General features: G+C 41.7%; 1 long non-coding RNA gene across 1 annotated transcript; it reads left to right on the top strand.

The window, feature by feature from the left end:
* The first annotated feature begins 1,865 nt into the window (after positions 1 to 1,865).
* On the top strand, positions 1,866 to 14,335 carry LOC123522662. The gene is made up of 3 exons (XR_006680900.1): positions 1,866 to 2,926; positions 3,649 to 3,775; positions 13,654 to 14,335. It is a non-coding gene; the product is annotated as an uncharacterized LOC123522662 (long non-coding RNA).
* Positions 14,336 to 14,550: the final 215 nt, after the last annotated feature.

Here is a 14,550-nt window from a genome sequence, read left to right as displayed (position 1 = left end):
CTTCCTGCTGCTCCCCAAAGTAAAGCTTTCTGCTCAGCTATTTTAAAATGTATGAGGATGAGCCCCTATAGGTCCCCGTATTGATAGTCACAATGAAATGTTACTTAAAATTCCTTTAAAGTTGCATGTTTCTTTCCTGTAATGTGTAAACTGCATGCAGGATCTCTATCTTTTATTTTATATGTCTTTAAAACTTCCTCTTCAAAAGAGTAATTGCTGATGTCTCCATTTGCAGGTGATTGAAAGCTCCTGAAGCATTTTCTGGCCTGGATGGGTAGTGAAGACCCTTTTCAGGTATGTCAAGGTAGCTTTCTACCACTGATGTGTGGGACTTTACCCTAACTGTAAAGCAGTTAGTACCAGGAGGTGATCAGTGGACTAGTCTCTCGGTCATTCATATCATATTTACAACCCAACTTCACTTCTGGTTTGGTTCATACAGTCCATATTAAGCTTACTTCTCATGGTTGATAAATCCAGGGAATGTCTACTTAGCATCTATTGATTTCCATTCTTATTTAACCTGTCAGTAACTTGTTGAGGGCACTATTTTATTTATTGGCTTTAAACAACAAAGTGGTTAACTCATAGACCCTTAACCATGGCTGTTGCAAGTGCAAAATGGTATGAAAAACTGCGGGTTAGAGGTGGTTGGGAATTGTCAAAAAAACTAAAAACAACTAACATGACAGTTCCACTTCTAGGTCTAAACCTGAAAGACTCAGATTTGTATATCAGTGTTCATTCATAACACTATTCACAGCTGGAAAGTGGTAAGAACCTGGGGGGTGGTACGTACAATGGAATACTAATCGGCCAGTAAGAGAAATGAACTCTTCATACAGTGTACAGTATGGATGAGGGCTCAGGACAGTATACAATAAGCCAATCATGGCATATTTTTTTAGTGGTTACCAGGAGGGTGTGGGAAGATTAGCAGTGATTGAAAAAAATCACATTAAAGGTAGGGCTGTTCATTCCGCTTATTGAAATTACTCTTAGTAAATTGTACACCAGTTGAAAATAAGACTGTGATATGTTTATACCAATGATAACAGCAAAATGAAGCTGCTATGACTGCTTATTTTACAGCCAAGACCCTCATGGAATTTGGTACCTTGCTTTGGAAGTTGAGAATCATAGTTTGATTGGATAACCCAGTTAATGAACCAACGTGTTTGATGCTTCTGTTCTACTTCCTGGTTCATTGTGTAGGACATGGGTCTTCATAATAATTGGTATCTATTCACCGAAAAGAACAAAGGAAGAATGAGAGTCGGCAATAGAATACGAGATATGTGACGAGATAGCTCCGTGAACAACTGATCAAAAGGGAAAGAAATATAGACCAGACTTTTTCCGTTCTCTGGAGCTAGGGAGAGGGATGTATAAACCCTCCTGAGAACTCAGGCTCAGGAAAAGAGTTGAATCGTTTTTCCTGAGATCATCTTTAAACCTTTTAAACTAAAAATAACCCCTAAAGCCATCTTAAAACTGAGCAATAGTTTAACGTGTAAAAATGAGCCTACTTTTAGCATTGGGCATTTTTTTAAACTACAGTGAACCCTCGCCACTTCGCGCTTCGACTTCCGCGGCTTCACTCTATCGCGGTTTTTGCGTACAGCGCATGCTCTGTCATTACTGCCACTGATTGACTCATACTGTACACGCTTGATGCCATAAATAATATAATAAATAATAAATGATAATTGTAACGTCCAAAATGTTTTACTGTATTTTCCCTTTTTCGTTTAATAAATTGGGTAATACGAGTGTAATGGTGACTAAAGGGTGTTTTTTCATGTCCTCTATGCTCTAACTACGAAAATATTTGATTTACAAATAAGGAATCCTACTTCGCGGAATGTCATTTATCACGGTAGGGTCTAGAACCGATTAACCGCGATAAACGAGGGTTCACTGTATATGGAATCAAAACTATATAGGAACCATAGGAGGCATTGAGCTTACGTTAGTAAGGGTAAGAATGGTTGCACAACTAGAACATAATCAGGGCCAATACATTGTACATGTAGAAACTTGAATTAGTGTGTATTCTCAAGAGGAGGCTTTCTGTGTGTCAGCTTTGGAAGAAAGACTTTGTCTCTTGAACTTTGCCACCTGGTTGATCATATGGCATGGCCTCTCCCTATCTCCTTACATGCTTGACTGCTCTCTTAACATCAAGAGATTGACACTGTACACTAATCCTGCCAAATAAATTAATAAATACAATCACTTCCAAATGGGATTATAGTCTGGTTAGTGACTTGCAATAAGTCACTTTCCTTCCTACGAGCTCTGGTGGTGGTGCGGTTGGTTACGTGTCGGTCTGTGATCCGCGTGGTCTGCACGTTGAAAGCACCAGCAGCTCCTTGGGAGAAGGACTGGACTCGTAAACTCCTGTAAACAGCATCTCGGGGACCCACAGGCCATCACTGAGAGTCAGCATTGACTGATGGCAGTGAGTTCTGAACACTTATCTTCCTGAGTCTTTTATTTTCATAACTGGAAGGTGGTGGTGGTGATAATGTACACCTCATATTGGTTGACTAACTGGAGGATAAATCCTAAATATAGCTTTAGGATTTCAGGTCACATGCACAGCTTATTGCTAACAAAAAGTACATAAGCGTGTCGAGTCACTGCATGACTGCAAACAGATTCAGTAATATGCTTGTTTTCATCTTTTTAGGTGCCTTCAAAAGAAAAGGTTATTTTTTGAGCTCTGGAAAAAAATATATTGAGGTCAGGGCTAACATCAAGTTTTTAACAAAAGTCATCGATTTTCCCAAATCGTTGAAGCTATAGCAAGTTTATAGAATGTTGCCCACATAACACTTTTCAGATGGATCAAGTGTTAAAGGATCAGGAAGACTTCAAAGATCAGTCAAGAGAGGAAAGATTGTCAGCCTCAATGAGTGAAGTAAGTCCAGAAATTGGTGGCGCAACTCTGGAATTAGCCTTGATTTAATAGCTACTGGAGTTGGAAACACATGATTTGCATTTTTCAATTTTGACATCCGAGTTTTCAGCACAATGAATATCAAAAGCATTGCTCAAAGATCAGCTAACTCAAAAAGTTGATCTTTCCATTATCCTGGCATGTCTTGAATTTACAAATATGATCCAAAGAGCATGGCCCAGTCAATACTATGGCTTCTGCAATCTGCTGGGCCAGTGAAATTCAAGGCAGGTCAGTCAGCTCAGAAGGGGATGGGAACTTTTTGGTAATTCTGAAAGGGTAAGTCTGGATAGATTTTCCCCTCTGTGGGCTTATAGTAAATCATTTTAAGAAAATTGGAAAATAGCAATCCAGTTGCACTGAAGATTCCCCCGCCCCCCGCATCACAACCATGCATCTGCTGAGTCTTCAAGAGCAGTAAAGTCTGTCCTAGGAGAACTTCATTGGGAAACCCAATAATCTACTTGCTGATCGTGCCCCTTCACCTTTCTTCCCCAAACTCTTCAGGCAGTGGAAGGGAGACAATTGGAGTCCCTCAATTCCACTTGGTATAAATCAATGCACAGGACGTTTGGGGAAATTTGGAGAAATGGAGGGTCTGTCAAGAAAGAGTAGCTTCGCAATTGGTTATTTTTGTTTAATAAAGCTTGCTGTGGTTTTATCTAATATTTTTTTCTTTATAGAAGAACGCTGGTGGCCTTCTCATGTAAGCATTGGATTATTGACCATGAGACGGGTTCAAACTCAACAGCCACTCCCAGGGAGAAAGAGGAGCCTAACTAGCCCCTAAAAGATAGACAGCTTTAGAAAGTACGTATCTACTCGAGTATAAGCCAACCCAAATATCAACAGACACACCTAATTCTACCACAAAAACCGCATTTAAAAACGTGCTGAAAAACTCAGCTTATACACAAGTATATACGGTAGAGTCACTGAGTCAGAATTTACTCAGCATCAGGCAGTGGAGTGCATCTGTATGTGTGTAGGTCCGTCCTCATACACAGTCAATGCTAGTGTCTTCTGTTGTTAGGTGCCATTGAGGCGGTTCCAACCCCTCGCAGCCCTGTGCACACGGGTGTGAAACCACAGCCCGCATCATGATCACAGCCGTTTCTGTGCTCGAGCCCATTGTTGTAGCCGTTGGGTCACTTCATCTCATCGAGGGCCTTCCTCTTTTCCACTGCCTCTCTGTCCCTAACCGCGATGTGTCCTCCAGGGACTGGTCTCTTGACAACATGTCTAGAGAATGTTAGGTGAAGTCTTGCTATTCTGCACTCTAAGGAGCGCTCTGGCCATTGTTCTTCCAATACAGATTGGTTTGTCTTTTTAGCTGTTCCTGGTACTTCTCCAGTACCAGAATGCGGATGCATCGTTCCTTGTTCAACATCCAACTTCACGTGCACGAAGCCATTGAAATGAGAATGTCTTGGGTCAGGCCTACCTTAATCCTCAAAGGCCATGCAGCATATTGACCTAATGCAATGCATCTTTTGATCTCCTAACAGCTGCTTCCTTAAGCATTGATTATGGATCTAATCAAAGCAAAATCATGATATTACTTAGTGGGCCAATTGTGAAGATTTTGGAGTATTTTACATTGAATAGTAGTAATCTATACTGAAGGCTACAAATCTTCATTGGCAGGTGCTTCATTCAAGTCCTGGTTTTCAGCAAGCAAGGTTGTGCTGTCTGCATATCACAGGTTGTTAATAAGCCTTCTATCCTGATGCTGCATTTTTCATATAATCCAGCTTCTCGTCTGCTTAGCATACAGATTAAGTATGGTGAGAGGATACAACCCAGATGTACACCTTTCCTGATTTTGTGGTTAGCAGCCCAACATATAACCACTATGTCACCGGGGCTCCATACATTTCCTGATTTTAAACCCTGTGGTTTAAACAGAACCTTGTTCTGTTCTGAGAGCTGCCTCTTAATTCATGCACAAATTTGCATGAGCTTAAAGTGTTCTGGAATTAGCTATCTCAAGGCTATCCATAGTTTGCCTTTGCATAGTCCATAAAACACAAGTAAACATCTTTTTGGTGTTCTCTGCTTTGAGTTAAGATCCATCTGACCTCAGCAACAATAGCCCTTGTTCCACGTCCTTTTATGAATCCAGCCAGAACCTCTGGCAGTTCGCTGTCAGTGTACTGCTGCAATTGCTGCTGGATGGTCTTAAAGCAAAATGTTATTTGCATTGGATACCAGTGACATTGCTCTATAATTTGGGCGTTTTGTTGGGTCACTTTTCTCTTTGGACTGGGTACAAACATGGATCTCTTCCAGTCAGTTGGCCAAGTAGCTGTCTCCCACATTTCCTGGCATAGACGGTGAGTGCTTCCAGTGCTTCATCCGCTTGTTGAAACGTTTCAATTGGTGTTCCATTAATTCCTGGCTAATGTTTTCGGTGCCCTTTGAACTTCTTTAGCACATTGGTTCAAGCCTCCATGTTGTTCGAAGCCATTAAGGAAATAGCTGATGGATATGTCTTGTTAGGGTTAGTGGGGCACTGAGGAGAAGAGATCCATCTGGATAGGGAAGAGGTACATAAAGCCTTTATGGGGAGATCGTTTAAAGTTTGCCTCTCAGCTGTGAGCCTCTCAGATCTGGATGATCTTGAGACATTAGGCAGTGCAATCCTGGCTATGGTTCTAGGAACCCAGGAAGTCATAAAGTTGGATCTTGGCCACGTGAATGGCTTGAAATTTTAGAGTTAAGTTTCTGTACGCAGAAAATTTAGTCTCAGTTCTTCCTAAGATAGTCTTAAGAACAAAGACGTTTGGGGAGACAATTTTGCATTTGGTTTATGATTTTTTTAGTAGAAAGGTCTCTGCATTTATAGACCCAGGCCTGCCAGTGGTCTCCCTTCCCTGGATATTTTCTTAGTTGATTGAGGTGTTCTCTATAGCTATTACTACCTGTAATTTTTTCATTATATCTCTTGTAAGCTGTAGAGCAGTGGCTCTCAACCTTCCTAAAGCCATGACCCTTTAATACAGTTCCTCATGTTGTGGTGACCCCCAACCATAAAATTATATTTGTTGTAACTTCATAACTGTAATTTTGCTACTGTTATGAATTGGGCGATCCCTGTGAAAGGGGCCGCAACCCACAGGTTGCGACCATGCTTTAGAGCCAAGCAAGATGTGAGCATCATTCCTAGCTCTGCTTCATCTTAGCCTTTGTTTCCTTAGACAAAATTAGCCCCTTATATTTTGCTGCTTTTGTCATCAAATGAAGTTGATCGGGTGAAACCCACCCACTGCCATCCACTTAATTCAGACTCATAGTGATTCTTCAGGGCAGAGTAGAACTACTCCCCAGGATTTCTGAGGCTGTAAATCTTTACAGGAACAAACAGACTTCATCCTTCTCCTTCAAAGCAACTGATGGGTTTGAACCACTTAATTTGAGCTATGTACCCCAACCCATTATACTACCAGGGCCCCAAAGGTGATAGTAACTGCTAACATTTATCTTTATGTGACAGGTAATCAAATCACTTGATAAGGATTACCTCAGCTTCTACTGTTTTAAAAATTAAGGCTAGATTTTTTTTAATCATTTAAGCCATCTTAAAGTACATATAATTCAGTGGGTTTTGCAATGACCATCTCCCTCCCTGCCATGCAGTCAATTCTGACCCATAGCATCCTTATAGGACGGGATTCTGAAGTTATGCATCTTCACCTGAGCAGAAAGCCTCATCTTTCTCCCACAGAGCATCTGGTGTTTTCCAGCTGTCGACCTAGCAGTTAGCAACTCAGTGGGTAATAGGGTACATCACCAAGGCTTTTGTGCAGTTGTAACCTCTGTATAATTCTAGACCATTTCCAGCATGAAGCCCTGTAAGTCTTAATAGTCACCTCCAAATGGACCCTTGCATACTTGTCTACCTCCTGTTTCAATGGATATGCATATTCTGTTTCAGGAGAAACAAAAAGAGGGATTTTTTTTGTGACTATAAAATTTTAAAAATACCGTTTTAGTCTCTGTGTAGCCCATAGCCCTCCAGTTTATAGCCTCTGATTGGCTGCTATTAATGTAAATTAAGGGCATTTAAATATTTTTTTATAATCCTAAGACATTCTTTTTTAAAACTAAATCGTTATGAGCAGACAGGCTCATCTTTCTCCCTTGGAGCAACTAGTGGGTTTGAATTGCCAGCCTTGACTTTTAACAACCTATTGCTTAACCCACAGTGCCACGAGTGCTGCTTCTCTCAGCCTTGTGCTACCACTAATCTACTTGTGTGTTTCTGTAAATTTGCCTATTTTAGATGTTACATCAAAGTAGAATCTATGAGAAAATAACAATTTATAAACTATCAAGGGCTTATGAGAGAGGGGGGAGCGGGGAGGGAGGGGGAAAATGAGGACCTAATACCGGGGGTTTAAGTGGAGAGGAAATGTTTTGAGAATGATGAGGGCAATGAATGTACAAATGCGCTTTACACAATTGATGTGTGTATGGATTGTGATAAGAGTTGTATGAGCCCCTAATAAAATGATTTAAAAAATAAATAAACTACTTTGAACTATTAAAAAAAAAGTAGAATCTATGGTTTTTTGAGAATAGCTGTTTTTGTGTGGCATGTTTTTAAGGTTCATCCATGTTGTATATTCTGTCAGTATTTCATTCCTCTCTTTACGGAACAGTATTTCATTGTATTGCTCTACCAGATTACAGATCTATCCGTCTTTAGGTAGGCATTTAGATTCTTTGCACTTTGGGATTATCATGAATGGTGCTGCTATGAAGATTAATTACAAGTCCTGTGGATGTTTTGTTTCATTTCCTAGGGTATATCCCTATGAAAAAGACTTTGTAGGTCGCAGGCTAACTTTTTGAGGCACTACCAAACTTATTCATAGTAACTACTATTTTACATGTTATGCATTAAGAGTTCCAATTTTTCCGTATCATTTATATTTTATTTTTTGTAGTCATAGTGGGTGTGGTGTAAAACTGAATTTTATTCACCTTTCACTAATGACTATTGTTGAACATCTTTTCAAATGCTTATTGGCCATTTGTAAGAGCTTTGGTGGTTCAGCAATTAAGCACCCAGCTGTTAGCCCAGAGGTCCATGGTTTGAACCCATAAGCCACTCATCAGGAAAGATATTTGCAGTCTGCTTCCATAAAGACTTATAACCCTAATATAAACCCTATAGGGACGTTCTGCTTCATAATCTCCCATACAGTCTCTCTGAGTTAGCATCGACTTGCTAGCAATAGATTATTATTGGCCCTTATATATCTTTGCAGAAATGTCTATTCAAATCATCTCCCCAGTTTACAATTTGATATTTGTTGTTGAGTTTTTAAGAGTTGGTCGTGTATTCTGGATAACAGACCCTTATAGACATGATTACAATCCCCCCCCCCCCTATACTCTGGGTTGTCTTTTCACTTGATAGTGTCCTTTGTACAAAAATTTTGATTAATAATGAAGTCTAATTTATCTCTTTATTTTACTTGCACTTGTAATGACACATCTAGGCTTTAGATTAGTTTTGCAGTCTGTGGTGTTTGGTAGGATACGTGCATATATCTATACCATTTTCCTAGCACCATGTTGAAAAGTCTATTTTACATTAAATCATTTCGGCTCCCTTGTTGAAAGCAATTGACAATTCATATAAGTCTATTATCTTTTAAGCATTCAACTGCTGACCCAAAGATCAGTGGTTTGAATACACCACTGCATCAAGGGAGAAATGTGGCAATAAAGATTTACAGCTTTGAAAACCCTCTGGGATAGCTTTACTTGGTACTCTATCCTATTAGAGTGTCAGTCAGAATCGACAGCAATGTATTAGTTGAATATTATGTTTTCTCTTTTGAAATGTTCCTATTAGCATGTCTCAGAAATGGTGCTTAGAACACACTTGAATTTCAAGACAGATTTGTTATATGATTGAATAAAGAGTTGAATTTGAAATGTGTTCGTTTACAAACAATTTTTTTAAGGTCATAGAATTCTTAATTTATATTTTTCAGATGATTACAGCACCTTATATTTTCTTTTTAAAAACCATTTTATTTATTGGGGGCTCGTAAACGCTTCTTATAATCCATACATACATCCATTGTGTCCATCATATTTGCACTTTTTTTTTTAGTTCGTTATTTTTTAATCCTTTTATTAGGGCCTTGTACAACTTTTGTTTCTTTGTTTGGCATGTTGTCTTTTTTTAAATCATTAGGGGCTCATACAACTCTTATCACAATTCATACATACATCAATTGTGTAAAGCACATTTGCATATTCATTGCCCCATATTTGCACATTTGTTGCCATCGTCATTCTCAAAACATTTGCTTTCTACTTGAGCTCTTGGTATCAGCTTCTCATTTTTTCCCCTCGCTCCAGTTCCTCATTTTTTCCCCTCGCTCCCTGCTCCCTCAATAACCCTTAGTAATTTATAGGTTACTATTTTGTCATATCTTACACTGTCCGACATCTCCCTTCACCTACTTTTATGTTGTCCATCCCCCAGAGAAGAGGTTATATATAGATCCTTACAATCAGTTCCCTCTTTTTTACGCCACCCTCCCGGTATCGCCACTCACCACTGGTCCTGAAGGGCTTATCTACCCTGGATTCCCTTTGTCTCCAGTTCCTATCTGTACCAGGGTAGTGAATATTATATTTTGAAGTTTTAAGTGCTTAGCTACTATCTAAAAGATTGAAAAGAGCCTTGTTGATCTGCATCCCAAAGGTCACAAAACATGAAAAACTTGAAATCACTGCCATCAAGTGGATTTCAATTCATAGACCTATAGGACAGAATAGAACTGCCCCGTGGGTTTCCGAGACTGACTCTGCGAGAGTAGAAGCTTCATCTTTCTCTCCCACTGACTGGTGCTTTTGAACTCCTGACCTTGCCATGAGTTGGAATCTACATAATTCGGAATCTACTCAAAAGTAGTGAGTTTGGGTTTTGATATCTTCATAAATTAAGAAGCTGATACTAGGGCAGAGAAAGGGATTCATCGAGGTTGCACAGAAGGTCTGCAGAAAGGTGTTTATGAAACTTGGGTTCTCAAGCCCAGTCTACAATGAAAGCATGCAGCACTTCAATTCCAAAGGCCATTGATTATAAAAATGCATCATTATTTTTTTTAAGTATTTAAAAATACATATATACTTAAAATAATAATTTATACATTTTCAGGGGAAGGGGGAAGCAGGGAGGGAGGGGAAAATGAGCTGATACCAAGGGCTCAAGTGGAAAGCGGATGTTGTGAGAATGATGAAGTCAACATATGTACTAATGTGCTGGACACAGATGACATGTACAGATCGTGATGAGTTGTATGAGCCCCTAATAAAATGAGTATTTAATAATAAATATATATACTAAGTTAAAAAGTGGTTTCTTGTCACATCCATTGTAAGACACAACCTGATTTTAAAGATGTTGAAATCGGAATCTTATTTTACCTGTGTTAATTTTAATGTCTGTTGGGGAGCCCTGGTGTAGTGGTTATAAATTGGGCTGAAATCTGCATGATTAGTGGTTCAATAGCACCAGCAGCTCCTCTGGAGAAAGATTGTGCATTCTACTTCCACAAACAGTCTCAAACCAACAGAGGATTCATTGTGAGTCAACATAGGGGCAGTAGGTTTGGGGTTTTTTTTGAATGTGTATCGAATATTTACTGTCTGCCTTGCCTAATTCTCGCCATCCATGAAGTAGGTATGAAACCGAGTGCCAGAAAAATCAAATAACTTACTTAAAGCAATATAGCAGTTAAAAGAGCCCCCCCCCCCCAGTCTCTCCCTTTTACCCATACTGTGCATTTGGAGACCATTGATAATCTCTATTGTTAAAAGCTGTGCTCTGGTGGTAGTGCTAATCAAGGGTTTGCTTTACTACTCTTACTTAAATGCTGATGGATGAAGACTCTGCTGCTCTTGCAACCCTTTAACTTTGTGCCCAGCTCTGCTGAGAGTACTCCTGTAAATGGGTTATCCAGGCACTCCATTTAATCTGCATAGATGGCCCCGTGGGATTATCCCTAGTTTACAGAGCGGGAAAGAGGCAGATAAAGGGTTGGGACACCCACCGTGTCCTTAAGCTGGAGGTTACATACGCCCATATCATTTTGCACCCAGTTAGCTATCTCCTGGTCTCTGCTCTGCACCTAGAGTGGCCACCAGAAGATTGGCTTATCCTGAAGGTAGTTCCTGGCTTGTTTTCCAGTCCTGCGGTTTATTGATTTGAAGTCTTATAAGCCTTCGACCTTTTTCTTTGGACCTAGGTGTACCTCCTGCGTGCTAGATTAATAGCCAATGCATGTCTAACACTAGCAATCATCTGATGAATATTTAATAGTCTGGAGCTGAAAGGCTGGAGACAGCTTCTGAGGCAGCAGGTGTTGGGTGGAGATGAGGTAGTGCATCTCACTACCTTTTGTTTCCTGACCTGGAAAATAGACCTGACTTTCCAAGCCCCCTGGCTCTACACCTTCATCTTATGTGACCTGATGATGGTCCTGGCCTCTGAAGGGGGCTACTTTCAGGCAGCAAACCAAGCCTCTTTCCTGGGTAACAGGGAGCAGAAACGTTAACTGCCAGGACTCAGCATTACAAGTCTTGGGCTGGGGTCATTTACACCATAGCTTGTCCTGACCCTGGAGTGGAGACTGTGTTCTTACTTGGTGTCCAGCCAGGTGCATCTCTTAAGAAAAGTGGTAGACTTGCATTGTGGAGAGACTTGTATTCATAGTGAGGCTGCAGAGTTCAGCTTCAGCTAATTGACATTACTTGATTTCAGATGCAGCAGTCGCTTAGCAGTCAGTGTAATTCTCATTCCGGCCTGCAATGTCTTTGCCATTGTCTTTGGCTCTCAGCCAAGAGAATGAGCAGGAAAGAGTGATCAGACAGGTGGACCGCCTAACACTGCGCTCCCCTTCACCTAAACTTAGGAGGCCTGCTCACTTTCAGACAAATGTGGGCACTTGCAGCCACTCCAAACAAAGGCAGCTCATTTGAGATCTTTGCAGGTAGAGTATAAGACAGGGCCCGGCTATCAGCCCAGGTTAATTGGCTACTAAGTTGGCCACCATGCCAGCTATTTGGGTGAGTGCTATTCTGGGCTTGATGGACTCCATTAAGATTCCTGAGGTGGCTGTTTCCTTGTCATCCTGTGGAGCTGGTCTCGGTCCACCTCCAAATAGTCCCTTTCTTCCAGGCCACCTGAGGCATGTCAGAACTTGAGATCCTCAAGCTTGAATTCAGACACAGGGCTAATTCTCTGGGATTTCAGAACCCAGCCTTCATGCTTTCTGTTAACCTTCCTCTGGACCTGTGCCTGGGGAAGGAAAAGGTTAAGTGCTCCCCGCCTCGCTGCCTTTCTGGGGTTGAAATATAGGAAACAAATTTTGCACCTGCCTTTAAGAAAGAAATGTCATATGCTCAGATAAGACCCTTTATACGCTTCCCTACAGAGATCAGGACGAATGGCTCCTTTCAGTGTAGAAGTGATGCTAAGCACCAGCAATCCCAGGAGAAAATGTTCCATGACTTCATGGTACGAAATCTCTTAAATAAATGCAATTGTGTTGAGTGCTGTGGAGACAAGAGCTGGGTATTGTAGCCTCCAACAGGGACCAAGCTAGCCAGGTTTGCCTTGAGCTAATGGGGCTAAACTGGCAGTTGTAGGAAATTAGGTAGAAGGCTAGAAGGAAGGGTGTGGAACGCGTTCTCTGAAGGAGTGAGGAAGGGCTGAGGCAAGCTCGGTAGCTGGTGAGGAGGTCTGCCCCTTACTCTGAAGGCTACTGAATTGACAATGACATTAGATTTCTAATTTTAATACTCTACCTGCTGCTGCATGGAGAATGGATTTTGTGGCTCAGGAAGCTTTGCATTAGTGTAAGCAAGAAAAGAAGAGCATCTGTAGTCAGGTAACACCTGCGAAAATGTAGAGCCATGAATGGATTTCAGGACCATACAAGATTTGGAATGAGCCTTATTGGGTGCCTGGATTGATTAGCTGTGGGAGAAGGTAAGGTGGGTTTGGGGTGTCTGCTCCGGACCCCCCCCCCCCCTCGTTCTCAGCAATATGGTGTTTTGTTTATTTGTTTTGGCTCTTCTGGTACCTGCTGTTTCCATCAACACCTCATGATCACACAAGCTGGTGTGTGACAGGTTTTGATGGGAAGTCGTGCTCCAGGTTTAGACGGTGTGTCCCCTTTGGACCACCCTTAGTGTTTGGAGCAGTAATAAGTTCTGCGTAAGGACAGATCCCTCCATTCTAGAATCCAGGAAATAGATAATACTGATGATACAAAGAACTTTAATTTAAAGCTCTGGGTTGATTTTTCTTTTCCCCCCCTTTTTTTCACATTGCGAGAGGGCAGGAAGCTTTATCCCCATTTGAATACCTGAAAGTACTAAAACCCTCAAAGATTCAGGGAGTTCTTCCCAGTGCAGGCCTGGGCAAGGCAGATAAGAACACAAAGCACCATCTTCACTGCCAGACCGAGGCAGCAGGAGAGTCGACAGGCTGTTTTTAACCTGTGGACCTAGAGACCTGTGTTCTGAAAAGAACAAGTGCTATGGGAAGAGAAGATTATAAGGGAGGCACTTGGGCAGGGATAGGAGGCTGAGACGCCCCCATGTTACAGCCACTTTGTGTATCTTAATGTATTGCCTTATGTCTTTTGCAGGCATCAGAGGACTCTGGAAGCCAGGAGAGCTACCTGCTGTGTCAAGGCTGGCCTAAGGCATTTGCTGGACACAGAGAGGACATCGACAGTCTTGCTCCTACCCCACCCTTTGACCTGACTTACCGAGAGTCAGCCAGGATCCCTTAGGAGCCTCTAGGCACAGAATGGAGTACTTAGGGATACAGGGGACTGTGTGTTGCTGTTAAACCTGTTCAGGACTTTAAAAAGTTAAAAGGGACTGGCAGAATCCCCAGCTCTGCCTCTAGAGCTAGGCGGAGTAATCAGCAGCTCCTAGTGTGTTCTCACCCTGCCTCCCCCACCGTCCTCAGTCTTCAGAGCTGGCAGGTGAGCCCCTGCCGCCGCCTCCTTTGCCCCCGACCTGCTGTAGTTGTGTTGTGGCTTCCAGGGTGCGAGCCCACAGTTGCTTCCAGGGAGAGTTCCCCCTGACCACTCACACGTGTACACCTATAACACAAGGAAAGCCAAATGAGAAGGTTAATTTATTTGTGGGAAATTAACCTCTGAACCCACGTTTCTCTTCATTATTGCATACCAGGCTTGTGCAAAAAGCTCTGGAAAGGTCGGGCTTTGCCGACCTACTTGTTCTCTGTGCCATACCACATCCCCTCCCCTTAAGTTGCTGGCCCTGAGGAACTCAATAAAGGTTTGGTCAAGTGAAGAATCATCCCACTCTGCTAGCTTCTCTCCAATTTGGGAGGCCTCCAAGCGCCCCTCACCCAGCTTTCACTGCCCCCCAGCTGTATGCAGTCCTAACAGTTTGTCTTAACATTCTGGAAAGTCAGTCTTTGCTAGGCTTTTGATTTCCTACGGCCTACACCAGACCGATTTTATTTTATATTTTTAGTGAATCATTTTATTGGGGGCTCTTAAAACTCC

Source organism: Echinops telfairi, unplaced genomic scaffold (genome assembly GCF_000313985.2).
Source record: "Echinops telfairi isolate 266 unplaced genomic scaffold, ASM31398v2 ScPeMD7_7457;HRSCAF=8495, whole genome shotgun sequence".
NCBI classification, from domain to species: domain Eukaryota; kingdom Metazoa; phylum Chordata; class Mammalia; order Afrosoricida; family Tenrecidae; genus Echinops; species Echinops telfairi.
The sequence above is the reverse complement of the archived record's forward strand: the minus strand, read 5'-3'. Positions and strand labels throughout refer to the sequence as shown.